Raw genomic sequence first — 19,433 nt, forward strand, 5'->3', positions numbered from 1 at the left:
GCCTCTCCTAGATATCCATAGGGATGCCCAGATTTAAGTGATAAATCCGTTTTTGCTTTTCCCAGTGAAGATTCAACTGAAACGTATCATTTAGTATGCTGAAGTAATTGAAGCTTAGTAGTAGAAATCAAAAGCGAAAATTGAAATTTTTAATCTGTGTTTTTTAAATATATTTGAGGCGTAGCGTAACTCGTATAACGGTCGTTCTGGCTTTTTCTTTGCTGATTTGAGTACTTCAGTACATAAAAGTCGATAACTTCATAGGAATTATTACATAATCTAAAATAACCTGAAAAGGTTTATCGGTAAATCGTAATCAATAAGTTTTACTAGTACAAATCTTATATTAAAAATATTCAAGTCCCTTGAGAATTTTATCTGGAAAAGATTTTTCAAACCACATCCAGATTGTTTCAGCCTCTTATTACTAATGTATTTTTGATGAATTAAAGTTATTGGGTTTTGTTACTTTTCGTATGATAACGAGCAACATCTTGCTTGTGGCAGGAACTAATGAATTATTCAGAACCACAAATCTTCTGCTCAGATAACCGATGTGTTATCCGGAACTTGAGCCGTAACATTAGTCTTCGTTATGGCTGACATATGAACATATATACCGTTCACCGTCTTTATACTTGAAACCAAGTATGTATTACTTTCATGCGTTTTCTACTCCTTAGAATAACTGATATATGTATATATATATATATATATATATATATATATATATATATATATATATATATATATATTCACGTTTGAATTCTATGACACTCCGGAAGTTCCTATTTAATTTCAAGAGGAACTTAAATTATAGTTACGTTTTTGGAATGATTATATCCCTTATAAAGATTCTTTCCTCTTTATAGAGTATGCACTAACATATAGTAAATATATGCATGCATACAGTTATATGGCTTATTTAATATCTACAGTTTCTCAAGACTAAAGCAGTGAATAATTTTCCAGACCTCGTGTCCCATTTTAACCAAGTTTTTTATAGTTATAACCTTAAAAGTTTTAAACAACATAAGAAAATCCTATGCAGTATTCTCTCAGCTATTTAATATTGTTACTTATATAGGTAATAATACCGGTGCCTTACAATTACTGCTATTAATACTGAATATTTGAAAATAAATCTATCTTAATGGATTGCTGATTAATTGTTGTTGCCAACTTATCTGAGAGGATAATAGGATTTAGGACATTACCACTGTTATATATTATAAAATTTAAAAGAACACGTTTCTAGAATTGTAATCTATCCTCTTCGTCAGGAGAGGAGATAATTATTACATGACAGAACGTGTTGATTGTCCCCTTGGGGAGACGCCTATCCTTAAAACGACGTGTTGCAAATTTTGTAACAAATAACGGTAGCAAATTTCAAAAATCCTGTTATGCTTTCAAACCCCTCATCTTCAATAACAAACTTTAAAAAATGTATCTGAGACATCGCTTCATTCTGCTAGGAGGAAACAGCGTCTCTCTTGCACTTAGATTTCCGTCGAACTACCCTTATACCATCTCCTTCCTGGAGAATATAATCATTGATACCATAATGCAGTAGTTAATCAGCTCTTTTTTTACGTTTGACCATTTAAATACTAGAAAGAAGTTCACTTTAAAATCACAAGTTAAGAAAATTAAATACGTATACATACACAGTAAAAATAAACAGCATATACAATTTACTTATACATACTTCATATTCAAATTTTATTTCAAATATCTTATACATCCCAGCAAAAAAAAATAAATTTATTTACATTTCAATAACTCAATGGCTGGCATTTTAGGGAAAATGGAAAAAATAGTCAGTTATGAGGTATTTTAATATTAAAAGCAGATCTCTTGCACTACTACATCAATAACAGAGTAGTAATGTGTTAGTGATTACCATTATACCGAGCCCTGTTTCATTTAAAATCTTTCATATCAATCGATTACTGCAATATAAGTTAATGATAATAATAATATAAATGATACTAGATTAATTCTTTACGCTGGTTCTCGGTAAATTTCACAAAATACTTACTTACTTTACTTAACTTAGAGTATAAATAAGTTGTCAATCCCAGACCAGGAAAATTAAGGCTTTCTTTTAACGGCATCCGTGGTGTGTAAGGAAGGGGGGAACGGCGAGCACTATTTATTAGGTGGATGGCTGAAAATTATTTGTAATAACATAAGTTTTAGTTAGTACTCCGATTAATATTTTTAAATTGCTATCGAGAAATAATGAAAGAATAAGTTGTTTTATGAAGTGTAGAAACATTTACTATTACATCCATAGTTAACGATTTATTTGCAACTTATGATTATTGTAAATGTATACTATAATATATTGTAAATAGTACGAATATAGTATTGCTATCCAATAAAATAATATGTAGTTTTGTTAAACATAAATAATACTATAGAAGTCTGAAGCTAGAGATTTTTTGCTTGAAAAGTAAACGAAATAATAATTTATTTTATTATAACCTTGTATGTAACTGCGAATGGGATTTTTTAATGGTATCAGAGGCCAATTTTTGCATGGATAGATTATACGAAGCTTAAAATAGCCCCCAGATGTACTCTTTGTAACCGCGCAAGTTTGAAACAAATTAAGTTTCCGTTTGAAACAGGCACAGTATAATTTACAATGTTTTATTCAATGAGTACTTGAACTGTAAAAGTTTAGCAATTTCTTGATATTCCATTAACGCCGCACAATTAAACCATGTATCGTTAAACAATTAACAATTAAAATACACTAACTAAGTTATTAACTGCTGATAAATAATAAACATCTTAAATTACTAGCTGAAACAGACTCAGTGTGTTCGAAAAAAAGGTACATAATGAGAGAATAAACGTTGGATATTATCAAAAACATTCTTTGTTTATTTAGCTCTTTAACTTCCATGTTTAAAATATATTATAAGTTATAATTATTTTACTACTTAGAACTTTTTTCTGAACGAACAAATATAATAATGAAAATATATAATATAATTAAAATTATTTAAAATTAACTAAATATGATTGCCTTCAATTTTATGATAAATAGAACTTCTAAAAAAGCTTTTATACATCCAGGTTTGGATATCAACTGGCACAGATAATAAATAAATTTAATACATCCATTAAAACATGAATATAGTTTTCTCTCAACTAAAAAAAAAACAGTTTTATGCATAAATTATTATTTCGTTGCGTCCATAGGTTTTGCACAATTTAAAGATTGGTTACTTTTATATGTGTTATTCCTTTTAAGCCCTTTAATGTATAAACGCGTTGTCGTTTTATTATAATTAAATACAAGAATTATTGTTTGATTATAAGAATTCAACAAGTCAGAAAACATTAACTATAAAGGTGTCAACGTCAGCGAAAACGTTGAATTATTCACAGCAACAAATCTTCTCAGAAGAAGATATCCAATGTTTTATCCTTACCTTTAGTGTGCGATACATAAAAGAACCATTAATCAAACGCTTTTTAGGTTAACTCGAGTCAAGATTTTAGTGAAATCTGTCTTATAAACTTTACAATGAAACATTAATTTAACGACAAGCATGTTCATTGTAAATACATTCACTAATTGAATCTAATACAAATTGTTGATACCATAACGTACACTGAATATACTGTAAGCTATACCCGTAGACAATTATTCAAGTGTTAAATTCCTAGTATATTGTTTTCGACTAATAGAGACTATCAGAATAAGAGAGAGTAAGTTGTTACAAAACAGCTAAAAGTTACTGATTTGGTTTATTCAATGGTTAAACCGCTTTTCCACTTAATTTCACATCTATAACCCTGTAGAAATAAACAAAGAATTTTGTATAAAGGAAAATTAAATGTGTTAAAATTTTTTCTGGTGGATATTTAATGGTTAAAATTCACACATATATTCAGGTATAATCATTCATAATTGAAATCATACAATTAAATGCACATAATAACGTATTGAAATTACAAGACATCAATAATTTTTATACACCAATATAAATTAAATTACATAGATTAGGTTAAATTACGTAGAGCCTGGTGCTGTTATAACTAATAAATTTATACCAAAATGGGTTATATTCATAGTTTAAATGTTGTTATAGAAATATTTTACAGCAGGCGGTAGTACGGTGGGATACTGAACTATCATTATTAATAGTGAAAAAGGAATGATTTAAAACACCTTATGCATTCATATTATGATCCACTACATAATTTTTTATGATTATATTAATATGCCAATAATAATTTATTAAACCTTTATAATTAACGTGTTAAAACAAACTGCTGCATACATGCATTGAGTCTTACTATATTTTGTTTAACCTGTACAATTGTCTGCCTATTTATTCTAATATATTCCCTGCGTTTACTACTGATTTTAATTGTTAACCCCAGAGTAAAACTCAGCCGTACTTCGTTTTACAGTACAATAGAAATAGAGTAAAGCAAATAAAATAAACAAAATATAAATAAAGTCAACATAACAAACCTTCCCATTGATTTAAATCAGACAACTGCATAGTCAACATTATGTCTCTTCGAGATTGATGTAGTTGATTCATTGTGTATTGTAATCAAATATAAGACTGACAATGAGCCTGAATTGATTTCGGATGTCTTCGTGCATACTTGTTTGTCGGATCACGGGGGCCAGCTTTTAACTCTTGTCTCTTTCTGCTCTGTTTCTGCGAATACATCCTGGGGAGTACCGTCATCCAGAAAATGTGTTTCAAAGGGAAATATACGAAAGTGTTATAATCTTATACGTAACGCGGATTGGACAAACATCTTATCATCCAATGACCTTGAAGTACAATTCGCATAATTTTTTGGAATGTTTGAGAGTGTTTTTAATGCAGATGTTTCCTTAAAGAAATGTAACAAGCATGGGAACCAATGTCCTGACAACCGTGAGGCTATAAAACGATAATTCTAAAATAAACAGTTATCTCTTGAAAGCTTACTAGGATAAAGGACTGTTACCGTTTCTGTTCATATTTCTCCACTTAACAAAAAAGTAAAGATTTCATAAAACGCCTTTTAAAAATATTATGTTATTTGATCTCTTTCTTTCGAATCGAATACTGTAGCTTCATGATTTACTTACAATGTAACATTTCGCCATTGGATATCGTCCACAGTGTTGTGTTTTTATGATATCTCCTCATTACTTACACACGCAGTGGATTGATTGTGTTGGCAGACCTGACTAATATTTAATATCCAATCCAGTAAAGAGCCCAACCTGTATTGTGACGTCATGAATAATACATAATTCCATCACCACTGTCTCGCCGCAGAGCTTAATGTTATTTATTTCCGATCTGCTCATATATTATATATCTCTTTTTTTAAGTACTAACTTTTTTAAGTAATAAGTAACACACGTATATATCATGTGTTATATCATTTAATCATCATATCACACGTATTATATCATTTAGTACTACAGGATATAATTCGTCTATTACATATATTTTAAACCATCTATGTTAATTTAAGATTTATTTGTGGGACATTATATTGTATTTTCAACATAAAACAATATAGTGTATTCATAACTAAAATCTTAAATAATCAATTAACCAGTATCTGATATGTTAGCAAGTAATGGGACATCCGTTATAAGCGTATTAGTGCACAAACATGAATTACTAGTAATGATACTGGGTGAAATATTCACTGAGTTTTAGAAAAAAAGAAACCGCGCTTTCTTCTTCCTTTAAATGAAAAATATTGAAATTGCAAATATCGCTTTTATTTATTACGCAGAAAAAAAACTAATTCGTTACATACATAGCAGTATAAATAATAAAAAAAAAATAGTTAATGTGGCCTACGGAAAACCTTTATGTACAAATATAATATGTAATGCGTGACATTTTTATATTGTTTCAAATGTTCAGTTATAATGTTTGGCCATTTTGCAACGTTCTCCCCTAGGGGAATTGTGCAAATGTCCGGTATCACTCAGTGGAGAAAGGGGGTGATCCTTGACAGCGCGCCGTAAGGGTTAACCTACGATTAGTACTTCTTCTTCTTTAAGGTTTCTCGGTGAGGGAAAGGGCGCCACCTTGTTGTAGGACAGGTAACAGGCAGGGCTCCAGCAAGGAACAGTACCCCTGCTCCAAGGAAAGTACCAATCAGGCTCCCTACTACCATACACTAAAGCTATTTTTTTGTCAACCAGGCCTTTGGACTACACAGATAGTTGTATTGAAATATTCTGAATATAAGGTTAAATATAGACCCCTAATACTTATGCGAGGTTATCTAAATCCAGTTACTAGGACTGAACAAAAGAAACAAAACACTCAAATGTTTGCAAATAAACTAATTATTTATGTACAGGAATTGTATGACATTATCACAAGTAATCCAGCCTTACAGTAAGTAAATGCTTTTAGACAGAAAATAATTAACAGCAAATATAGCGAAGATACAATGTTACCACTTATTAGAGGGAATTACAAATGGCTAAATGAACTCTATTTATGGTAGGGAGCGCTCCACTTCCTCAAAACAACATGCAACATACATAAATAAATGCAATAAACACATGTAATAAATGGCCTAGACATGTAAATAATAGACAACACAAGTAAATATACTAAAGATACACTATAATGCACTAAGGTGTGCAGTTAACGTCTGGAGGGTAGCGTTGAACCAAATTTTAAGGGCTCCTTCCACAATACAAAGGCTCCTGGGCCAGAATTAGACATCAGTCCTCGTCCGACTCACAAATCCATAAGAGCACTCTGTGAAATAATCCAAGTCCGTACTCACTAACTGGGAGTCACAACACAAAAGGCCTACTACGTCCGGTCCAGACCGTGGCGCGGAAGAGCGCGGCGCGGCGCGAGCGGATCCGCGGTGCGGTAGTGGTAGGTGTAAGGCGGCACGGCTAGGAGCAGATCCCAGTGTCAGGGTAGTGCATGCTGGAGTACCCACTAGCGGCTCGGCAATAAGTCTACCAGGCTCCGGGCGCAGTCCAGAAGTGTACCAGGACAAAATCCCCCCAAAAAAGCCCTTGAACACATTCACTGCAAAATAGTTATGGTCCCAGCAAGCATCGATATATATATATATATATATATATATATATATATATATATATATATATATATATATCATATAATTGGTTAATTAAATTACTAAAATTAACATACTTAAATTACCTGATTAATATTTTAAACCAACAGAGAATATCAGATAACAACAGTTATCTCCGAAATAAATTCAAGTTTCCTTTGTTATAAGAATAGTGAGATCATATCAATTTATACAACTTATCTGTGCCATATTTATATTTAATAGCAATATTTAAATTTTGTCATCAAATTTATTAGGAATTTTAAGTAAGCAACATCTATTCTCAGTAGCAATTGAAATGGACATTTAAATACAAATGAAAAAACAACAATGAAACATTTAAAATAAACACATTAGGTTTTCCTTCGTTTGAAGCTAAGAAAATATTATGCCAGAATTTATATTCAACTGATTAAGCAGCAATACTCCTCTAGGTAATTGATAATTAATCTACCTGTATTTATGCAATTTCTGGCCATAAAATCATGAGAATTGTAAGCTTGATTGTTAATATCAAAGGCTAAACACTGTAGAAAATAATAAACATAAATAAATAGAGTACCCTACATGTACACAGTATGATTTAACATAATAGGCAGTATAATAACAAAATTGCATTTATAAATTCAATGTGATATCAAAGACTAATTTTAATAGCTGGGGGGAATAATTTACCTTGACTTTTATTACAAATAAACATTGATACATTAAGAAGAAACGTTGAAACTATTGTATCGTACTAACATGAAACTGTGACACATTAAATTAGGACTATAAACGGTCTTTTACAAAATATATGTCAATCATGGTTGTATTTTATGCGACTTGTATGTATTTCCATAATTAAATACTTACTTTACTATAAAAGAGATTAATTTTCTTCGATTAAAACATTTAAAACATTCCAATTATAACAGTGCAAGTTGTGACATTAATTTTCAACATATGTACTATTTATAAGTTTACCCTCTTTCTCTTAGAAATGTTGTCAACATAGTTAGCGTAATTGGTTTTGAAAACAAATACTTTAAACAAATTATTAGGTAAGATTATTAACTATTAAAAGTAAATGCCACGTTTTAGCTTTACACGTTCAATTCAAACCCTAACAGTTTTTCCAAAGGCTCAGTTGAGTGATTGTATAATCTTGAGCAGTGTTTTAAACTTTTAAAATTAGTATATTAAATTCACGTAAGAGTGACGAGAACTAAGGAAAATATATGGTAGTAGTTCACCTTGGCCAATTTATTAGTCGGCTCCCGAAAATCCAGCGAAGCTGAAGGGCTCGTAGACACACACAGCACCGACGCAATCCAGTCACTCGCAAGCTTCCTCACTAATCAATCCACCAGCTGTTTGTTATCAGTTCACCTGCCGCAGCGTGTCGTCCGGTCGTGCGGTGAACAGTCCACCGGAGATAAAAGGTTACTCAATGGGCTATTCTTTTATGCAGAACAGGCAAGAGTGACGTACGGGCATTGGTATAATTGGTACAATGTCGGCGCGCGCTACGACATTGATGAATTGAAAATTTATATAATGTAGGAGTGATCAGTTCTACATTATTTATACCATAACTCACCATAAACTGCACACGTCACAATTTGAACACAACTTATTCATAAGTACTCTTTCTTTTTCAGAATGATCGTGTTCAGCCTAATCGTTCTTCCTAATGAATCACTTTCAAGCAAGGGTGGGAGAAAAATGTTTAGTAGTTATGATGAAAACATCACAGACGTTTTTAGTTACATAAATATTAATTTATTAATTATGTATAAGCCAAACACGATATACATTTCACCGTATTTCAGTTATATTACTCTAATAATGGGTCGTAAGAAATAATTAATTACGTTATTTTACTACATTTTCCTCTAAATCATACAAATGAAAAATAAAATTAATTTTAATTTGTAATGATTTTAAGTAATTAAATATCAATTGCTAGTAATATACTAACTCATACTATAATAAATGAATAAAAATTTGGAAAGTAATAATTTTTATTACCATTTGACTTAAAACTGTTATATTCTGTTTCCTGCAACAAAACCATCACTACAAAAAATCATAAAAATTTTGTAATACGCTTTTGCAGTATTTTGAAATAGAAAAATGTTGCAATTAAAATTTGCACGTTTCTCTCTATTGTGAACTTTTACTTGTTATTTCGTCATCTCAGTGTTGTAACACTATTTATGTGTACAGAATTTCCAGGTTTTAACTCTGGTATAAAATTTGTAATATTTGAAAACATGAAATACATTGTTTAAATCAGATATAATGTATACGTTGACATAATATTTATATAATTGAATGGAATGAAACAACTTTGATGCAATTATTTTAATACGAAACTCTTTGATTAAACCATTTACTACTTTTATGTGTTGTGATTGTTGCTTACACTACATGCATACACTATAATGAACTACAAGATAGGCAACTTAGTTTTAATAAGTAATTAAGTAACTGATCATTATTAACATTAAATATACAATCATGCAATTACTTTCGTTGGATCAATATGTTCTGTGACAGTTGAATTAAATGATATTAACCATAACCCTTCATTACCTTAGGAGATCATTATTGCAATCGAAAAGAAGACAAAACACACATATTCAATCCAAAAACTTTAGAAGGCAGATAGATGAACAACCACATAAATATACTATAATTAAATAGTTTACGAAAAAAACGGTTCGACTAATACAGTATGCTATCTGTACCGTCATCTGACATATGTTTATAAAATGCATATATTGTTAATATATTTGCTATTATACTTTAAAATAATTAAAAACAGATATATTTCTAATTCACATTTACATTATTGTAAATCTAAATCATGTAGTTGAGGGAATTCGACTTGCTCTATCTGATGTTCTTAAGCATCTTTTACTTGTTTGAAAGAATAGTTAAAGGTTTTTGATTGCCTAGATAGTAAGTAACCGCGAGGAGATGGAAATGTACTTACGATGTACGAATCTCTTCCTTAATAGAATTTAGTAAACGGTCCCACTTGGATTTTTCTAGCTGAGTGGTGGATACACTCAAAATTGCTCTAGCGCAGGGTTAAAAACCCACAAAACACAAGATATACATGTATGTGAAAAAACATCTTAATGTTTTTACACATATATCTATTGTATATACACAACATCAATCACATATCTATTTCACCAGTATACATTCGCAGCATGTACTGTGGATGTCCATCAATGGATACAAGTATATGTGACTGAACGTAGAAAGATGCTTGTTACGTATACAAAGCGGAAGGAATGTGGATCACCCTTTCAGCAATCTGCAGGAAATGAACTGTCGAAAACAAAAAAATTCGTTGAAAGCTTCAAAAATTGTAACTGGGTTGGTTTATAAAGTGTCCGCTAATGGACAATTCGCTGAAGAATTTCTTGTTATCTGTCTTTTTTACCATATAAATCTTAAATTACTTCACACACGGCCTTATTCTTACTGTCGCTTTTTGTAGTGTTAATTTCAGCGATGTCACTTTTTTGAGTCTGGAAGTTCATGTTTGCATTTTTGGATACTATCTGTCAGCTATTGGTTCAGGACATGTATATATATATAATTTCAAATAGAACGTGATATAGTATATTTGATTTTTCACGTGGGCGTATTAAATTTGATAAATATTAGAATTGAATTATTATTATTTAAACGAGATATTACTAGAAAACAAGCGGATTAGTATTGGCGACGCCACATGAAGTAACAAAGTTAAGCTGAATATCGTACGGTCTTTCAAGCGACTCCCCCTACCCCTCGTATTTCGTCTACCTCCCGTACCTATTACCGTCCGTAGCTGATCATTTTCCGTAACGCTGTTGGTGACTACTGTCGTTTCTTTAACTGAATTATCTTCTCAAATCTTGGTCCTGAGAGAGTTGACTTGACTTTAGAAAAATAAAAAAGAGATACAAGGAGCTAAGTCGGGTGAGTAGGTAGTGTTGTTCTAAGACTATCTAAGACGGGTTTGTTGTTTTTGACCAAAAACGACTTCATTGACAAAGCTTTGTGAGCTAGATCTCCTACCTTTTTTCACTATACACGCTCACGTAAGGTAGTAAGGGCGATAATTTTCTAATTCTGACTAATTATCGGTGATGTGGTCAAACAGGTTAACGTTCTTTTTAATATTTTAATGTTGGAAAAAGTTTTTCGTGACGATGGTCTGCCAATGCATGTGTCGTCACTCGTATCTATGGCCATCTTTGAATGAACTCTTTACATCGCTTTGACATCAGGAACACCCTGATTTTAAAGTATACTGCAATTCAGGTTAAGAGGTATCCTCATGGTCTCATAAGGTGCACAATTGAGTGCTCAACGATCTCTTATCACGGTGGAGAAACCAAATTTCTACACATAACATTGCTATGACAGGAAGGGTTAATCAATGTGATTTTTTTAGTTTAGCTTGAGTTTACCTACCTTTAGTGGAGCGTTGAAGTCTGTAACAAGGCCAGTTTTCGGACTCTGCACTGAAAGAAAGATTAACCAGAGCTAAACTCGACATTTACATTGTTTCTACGTTACACGTGGAATTTTCATATTGGTTTTAAAACATCTTTTTATCATTTTTACTAATATTTTACTCAAATTCTTCATCGTACCTTCTCGCAGTCGAACATCCTATCAAATATAAAAGTACAACAGCACTACCTTTAATAGAAGCGTCACAATATTGTATATTTACAAATAGTTTATATGAAGAGAACTAATATGTAACGGCTTTCAAATCCCACTAACAATAAGTGAATAAGAAACCGATTGACACATACAAACTAACCTAGCTTCAGTTTCCCTGTGGTCGACAAGTGTCAAACAAGTTACAAATTTTAATTTATTTTAAAACGTTATAAAACCTATGTTAAATACTTTTCAATTAGTTTATGAGTGAAAATCCTAAATAGGTACTTAGATCACAATGTATCATTATACGAATAGTAACATGAAACTGGTTTTTATTGTTCAATTCATACAATATTTAATAATAAGCCTTTTGTAAATACCTCAATTATAAATGCAACTATATCAAGCTTCTATCAAACAGCCAAGTTTACTGATTAACTGGAGTCCGAATAACTTGATTGTAATCACAACTACCTGGAGTGTTCAGTCCATCATTGTAATTGCATTAATCAATCTTTGTGGAGATACTGTGGAGGGCAAAGGGTAACACCGCATAATACGGCTTATCGAAGGCAATCCTAGGAGATTCTTATAGCCTTCTCGGTCTCCACGCCTTTTTATTCAGGAAGTGGAATCTAGTCTTTTGGTTTCAGGATACCCAGAGTACTGCAGCTTTCTAGGCACAGAACTCCCAAGAAGCTCTAGTGTGGAGTCATGGATGTGAACGAGGATTCGTTTGGGATAAGTGAAGCCATGTCATTATTTATAATTGCTATCTCACACCCAACGATCCGAGACTTCCATGAAAGAAAATGTCGACCATCTGAAAGTGCGTACTGGGTAAAAATGGGCACATCATTGTCGGCGGTGATTTTATTCTGCGATGTCGAGTGGGGAATGTCGTTCACGAACTCCCGGGGTAAGTATATTCAAGACTGCACAGCCATGGCCAGACTCGTTGTCCTAAACAAAGGGAACAACCTTACCTTTCTGCGTCTTCCGGGTAGAGGGACACAATCTCCGACAAAACCCTGGCGTCTGAATCGTTTCTAAGGGGAATCTCTTAATGGAAAGTGCTGAATCATTGCACGACCAGTGACCATAATTTTATAAAATTTATTGTATATGGCGGCCTGTGGAGATAACCTATATCTCAGTAAATACCTCTCCAGGGGAAAACCAAGATTCTGGTCGCGAGAAAAGGTTCAAAGAGAAAATTCTAGCGGGAGCGTCAAGGAGCGTCCTACATCTGACTAGGCCCGTGCCGAGGGTTTAGTGACTTCGATGATTGAGCTGATAACCTTGGCCTGCAATAAGTCCATGTCACGCAGGAGACTACGGCGCGATAAGCAATCCGTGTTTATGGACTGATGAGATTTCAGATATCCTCAGAGCCTGTATGTGTGGTAGACGAGCCACCATAAGGACTACAGCTCCCGCTGACTTATTACGTAAAACGGAGGCCATTAAGGCTGTTAAGAAAACACTTCACCGAGTCATCAACCGTATCAATTACAACTGCTAGCGGATACTTAGGGAGGAGGTCGATTGAGAAACTATGCTATCTGGTATATAGAATTGTAACTCTAAACATTGGTGTACGTTCACTACTATACGTTATGGATAGCGCCACCATTTAAAGGGTTACCCAACAACTGTTTCCAACCCATCCGCTTAGGCTAGGGGTCATTTTTATGTAAACAATAATTTTCCATACATAAAAACTTGTTCATGTACACCATTTTGTCACTTCACGGCTCTGGACAGGCAGGTGTTAAGGCTGCAAAGTGGTGGTCAGATGTATTAGGGAGATAACTGCAGATGATATTTTCTCCTGGTTCGTCTCCTGATCGAGTTATTTTTTTCACAAAATGTTATTCATATTTTATTAATTTGTATATAAAAAACATCATATATCTTTATATCTATATTTCTTGTGTGCGTGTGTATGGTGCTGAAACTCCTCCTAAACGGGAGGACCGATTTTAATGAAAATTTTTGTATGTCTTCAGGTGGATCCGAGAATGGTTTAGATCATAATTCGGTGCAATTTAGATTGTTTATATAAATATTTTTTTTTTTTATAAATAAATTGTTGTTGATCTTGGAGCATTTTACATTGGATCCGCCAGACTGCGCTACGAGACATAATACAAAGTGAACTGTTACCAGCTGTTAACACTTTCAGCTTAAGTTCAACAAATAGGCAGAAAAATTTGCTTACATTTAAATTGTTGAAAATATAAAGTGCTTGATCAGTAGTGTATTGCAGGTTGCAAAGATTAAGTTTCACCAATTGTTCTATGTAAACATTATAATATTACAACACAGCCATAATGTTTTTTATATTTTAATTCCAGGTTTTCCCGACAGTTTGTGCTGCTATCAAATTTGTGTGTTGTTTTGTAACATCGTGTAATTATTGTGTGAGTTCTAATTGTAATAATACATTAATAGAGATTGAAGATGTTTGAAGTGCTACTTAGGTTATTTGAGGTTATGCGACCAATAAACTCACTTCAATAAATTTTCCAAATCAGTTCAATAACTTAAATAAATAACTATAGTTTTTTATGTATTTCAAACATCTTCAATCTCTATTAATGTATTATTACAATTAGAACTCACACAATAATTACACGATGTTACAAAACAACACACAAAAGAAATATCAATAATTCGATTGTGATGGTGGCCGCTTATTATACTTCAGCCTTTAAATAACTATGATCTAATTCGGATCGTCATTTTAGTAGTTTAGATAGACTATTCAGAAATATCAATAATTCAATTGTGATGGAGGCCACTTATTATAAAATCAAATAGGTCAAAAGACATGCTTCAGTACATATTTTCTTGATCGGGACAACATAGGAAACTGAATTATGGTACTAAATATACAAAACACAGGAATTAAATGACAATGGGCAGTAGTAGTAAAGGCTTTTTGACCAAAATAGAGATTGAATTATTTCCAGTGACTATCATCTAGCTCAGAATTGTTTGAAATAACATTTAACAATACAATAATATGCCTATGATGTCCCTGTTATACAGCTGAAAGTTGCGTGCAAAGCTTCAGGTGACTGCTAGTTAAGAATGTCATTCTAAGCTAAGTTTATTATGTTTAAAAAATAAAACAACATACTAATTTTAGAAAGGTTTTATGCTATTTGGGAAAATTTTAATTTAAAGTATTACTTACCTAAAGTGTTACAGTGCAAAATATTAATGGATTAAACATTATTGTTGTTAGTTGTATTTTCTTATAATTATTCTACTTTTATGGCAAGCATTATTACAATATAATGTAAAATCCTTTGAGTTTCAAATATTTCGACAAAATCAGGATGTTTTTTATCTTTAAAAATACTTTTACATTTATATTTTGTATTTATAACCCATGCCAAGGACAGGATGAGGCTTAATTCTTAAGTTTAGTTAATAGATAAGTTATGTACAATGAATAAAGGATTATTATTGTTATTTAATGTTCTGCAATGTACAGAGTTTACTGCAAAACAATTTTTTTTTCATTATTACTAATATCTAAGTTAAGTTAGATAACATGATCAGTATCTTTCTAAGTTTCACTTTGTACAAAGTACTTTTCAGAACGGTTTTCTGGGAAACTTGGTCGTCCTCGTCTTACTTCAATCATTTATATCATTCAATTGGATCAAAGTCATCTTTGTCCATGAAAAAAAAAACATTGCTACCTTGAAGAACACTCTCACTGGGATTGATTCCAAACTGTTCAAACTTTTTTTCACTTTAAACAAATTGCTATAATAAACAGATACAGAGTTTTTTTATTTAATGTTTTTACATTAAATAAAATAAACTCTAAACTTTATTGTAATTTAGGATGTAAACACGCGTGCATGGTTACATCATAGATCCTGAGAATAGTACAGGTACAGATAAAGAAAAACAGGAATTCTTCAGAGTTTTCATCCACTGATAATGTTACTTAAATAATGATACGTAGAAGGTAGGGGGCACTGTCTGAAAGATGTGCGTAAAAGGGGGTTGATCTTCCGCCTCTGCAGCAGACAGGACATTTGTGCCGTGATCGAAACTGGAATATCCATAAATGGGTTCTTATGTAAAATCACTCTCACTTCGCAATACTTGAGTAATTAAGGTGTGTAATGAGTATTTTTTGCACGAGATTGTTGAATCCTCGTTACGTTTTTCGTAATCGGGCATTGCTGTGATAGTGTTCTCCAGGTAGTAAGTGTTCGTTGATCTGAGCATGAAAGAATTTGAGCATTAATCTCAGTCATGTCTCCTTGCAAGAAGAAGGAGCCAGCTCTATACCAACCTCTCCAGTCAAAGCAGGTAAGAGGTGGCACGCTCTCATGTGTAGGATAGCAACAGCTAGTTGTCACCTTCCGCAGTCATCTCTCGCGTAGACTAGACCTATCGATCTACCCATGCACCCCAGAATCTCGACATTTACGGTTAGTGATATGCCGTTCCTTCATAGCCATAATGTTGCCCGTATTTAGGTGACTCATTTGTTTTTCGTGTACTCCTGTAGGTTCAATTGGAATGCATAAACCAACTACAGGTGAACCCTCCTGGAGACATAGGCAGCTTACTCATATTCGTACGTTTGTGATTTAGAGCAATTACAGCAATATAGATAATTTGTAAAATAATATTAGAGACAGAATAATTATTAAACTTTCGTCTATGCATAGAGATCTATTTGTTTGACAAACAGGGATATGTAACATTATATTTTCCAGGTTTGTATTCATTATACACATAATATCATCAGCGACATAAAGAGAAACAAATGAAGACTGCTATCTGGCTCTATATCATCCCTTTGAAAAATTGTACTTTGGTGACTTATATTAAAATAATATCTAGACCTATTGCATCGGGCTTTGGGTGCATTTATGAATAAGAGATGCCCTGGTCTAGTGCAACACCAACATTCGAATGGTAGAAGTCGACTTGATAATAGTTTATGACCTTGAGGTTTTGGATATGTTTTAAAATCCATGAATCTTAAAAAAAGAAACATAATAGGTGCATAATAAGATTTTAATCCATAGTAAAAAAATAATCACACAATTCATATAACTGAAGCCATCAAAATCTTTCTTTGCCAAAGTTTTATTCTCCATAATGTCAATTTTACTAAAAGCGTTTAGAGATAAGTGAAGAGGATATTATTCCAGACCGCAAGGAAATTCTGATGGAATTTGAAATGTTGTTTCTATATCTTTGGCAACCATCAGGTGTTCCTGCTATGATTATAATCACATGCTGTCTCTTTTATAACACGTGTGTTTGCAAAACAAATAAATGGATTTAAATGTACGTATATCTGCGTAAAGTCCCTGCTATAATTGTATTCACATGCTGTCTCTTTTATAACACGTGTGTTTGCAAAACAAATAAATGGATTTAAATGTACGTATATCTGCGTAAAGTCCCCGCTATGATTATAATCACATGCTGTCTCTTTTATAACACGTGTGTTTGCAAAACAAATAAATGGATTTAAATGTACGTATATCTGCGTAAAGCAAAACCTGGTAATAATTGTTTATTGCAAAATACTTTGAGAAGAATCAGTACTTTTCCATCTACGTAAAACTGGCAACAGTGTTGAACGTGGGATGTAGAGGCGAGGTTTCCATATATCTGACAACCATCAGCTGTTCCCGCTATGACGATGTTATGGTCTAATGCTGCTTGTTTTGATTTATGTGCTGTTCACAAAATAGAATGGTTGTGGGGTGTAAGGGGGTTTCAGAAATAACACTCACCACCGCCGGACTGTATTAGTGTCAGCTGTGTCTAATACGAAAGAGAATTATAAAAGTAATTTATAACAAAATTAAAATGTGTTGTGTTTTTCCTTAATTCCTGTTTAAAGGCTTGACCAATACATCCATATTCCTTCCCACACGTATATATAACCAAAGAGAAGAATTTATATATGTATACATTCTTGAGAAAGATGGAAATTATTTTTTACAGTAGTTTTGTTTTAAGTAATTTATGTTGACATTTTATTGCCTCCTAACTTTTAATTCTAATTATTTTTATAGTATATAATTGGTTAAACATTCCTTTGTTAAATCTATGATTACTTTTCATACTTTTCTTTTTCTTCTACATTGTTTTATAATGGATTAAAACATTAAGCAAGGCAATATTCTTTTTAATGATGTCATATTATACATCTTCTATTTTTTTCCCGTATATTTTTATGAGGGACTAATCATTTAATCGGGTTTTGAAATCTCAGAACCATATGTGTGGATTTAGGCCAGTTGCTTACGAGATAGTCGATCCAGGGTTCGATGACTAAACTAATTCTTGCTTAACACGAACTACTTCTATAGGAGCTAGAGATTATCTATAATAGACTAGAGACTAAAACGTGTACTACAGTTATAAGGCTTTCCATCTCCCGACTTTTGTCCCATTAAATATAACTGTGTAACATAATATCTTCTTACTTACTAATTTAAGTACAGTAGAGTCCCGTTAATCCGACCTAATTGGGACCGAGCCCTATTCGGATTATGTCATTGTTCGGATTAGCCAGAATTACAGAAAAATACGGTTTTAACTTGAGAATGGGTGTAGTTTGATATAGAATTATCAACATTGTTTATTAAAACATGTTTTCTGACTGTTGCATTGCATTTCTTGACAAATAAACGTGTTTGCGAATACTAAGCACATTTACCGTATTTAGTGTGAGAGTTCTATTGTTAAGCAATGTAAGTCATACAATAAACTCTCTTCAATGCGACAGAAGACAATAACTGAATTTATGTCTTTTAACAATTAATATTGTACTCAATAATAATATCAGTACTGTACGTCCAATTTTTGTTTGATTTCACTTCTTAATACAGTAATTTAACTCATACTTAACCTATAAGTTTCAATTTGGTACTGTATTTAACTTCATTATTTATGTACTGTACCGTACACAATTTGTCTTAATAAAATACCGTATGTCTATTTAATTAAAGTTTTATTTGTTTATGTACGAAATGATGCACCCATTTTCATTTTTTAAGTAATTAGTTCCTATAACTGTTCATTATCGTTATAAATAATTCCTCCTGGACCTGTTCGGATTAACCGACATTCGGATTACATGTGTTCGGATTAGCGGGACTCCACTGTACTGTACGACAATGGCTAAACGCATTCCAGCATTAGAATAACTACTGAATTATTCAGAGCAACAAATCTTCTCAGATAAAGTATTTCTCGTTGAGAACTTGAGCTGGAACATCAGTTTTCGTTTCTCCTAACTTTAGAAACCGATATGCTTGTTTTATTGTTTCAAACATGTATGATATGAGTCTGGTAGATCAATTGCTTGTCTATTCGATTGCTTACGTACTAGATTACACGTCACACTTTTAGTGCTTTCTTATGTGTATTCCATATAATAAATGTTATAGTATTCGTAAATGTTCTGGTGAAGTTCCCTGTAAATAAAAAGAGTGTAAACAAAAAATGTATACTTAGACTGCTACTCATTTAGATTGAATAAATATCTCACAAAAAGAATAAATAATTCCAATAATAATTATTACTAATATATAATCGCTCGGGGAAATTATAGATTTATAATTATTTGCTCTTATACAGTAGGGTCTTTA

The sequence above is a fragment of the Homalodisca vitripennis genome, chromosome 8 (genome assembly GCF_021130785.1).
Source record: "Homalodisca vitripennis isolate AUS2020 chromosome 8, UT_GWSS_2.1, whole genome shotgun sequence".
Classification (NCBI taxonomy): domain Eukaryota; kingdom Metazoa; phylum Arthropoda; class Insecta; order Hemiptera; family Cicadellidae; genus Homalodisca; species Homalodisca vitripennis.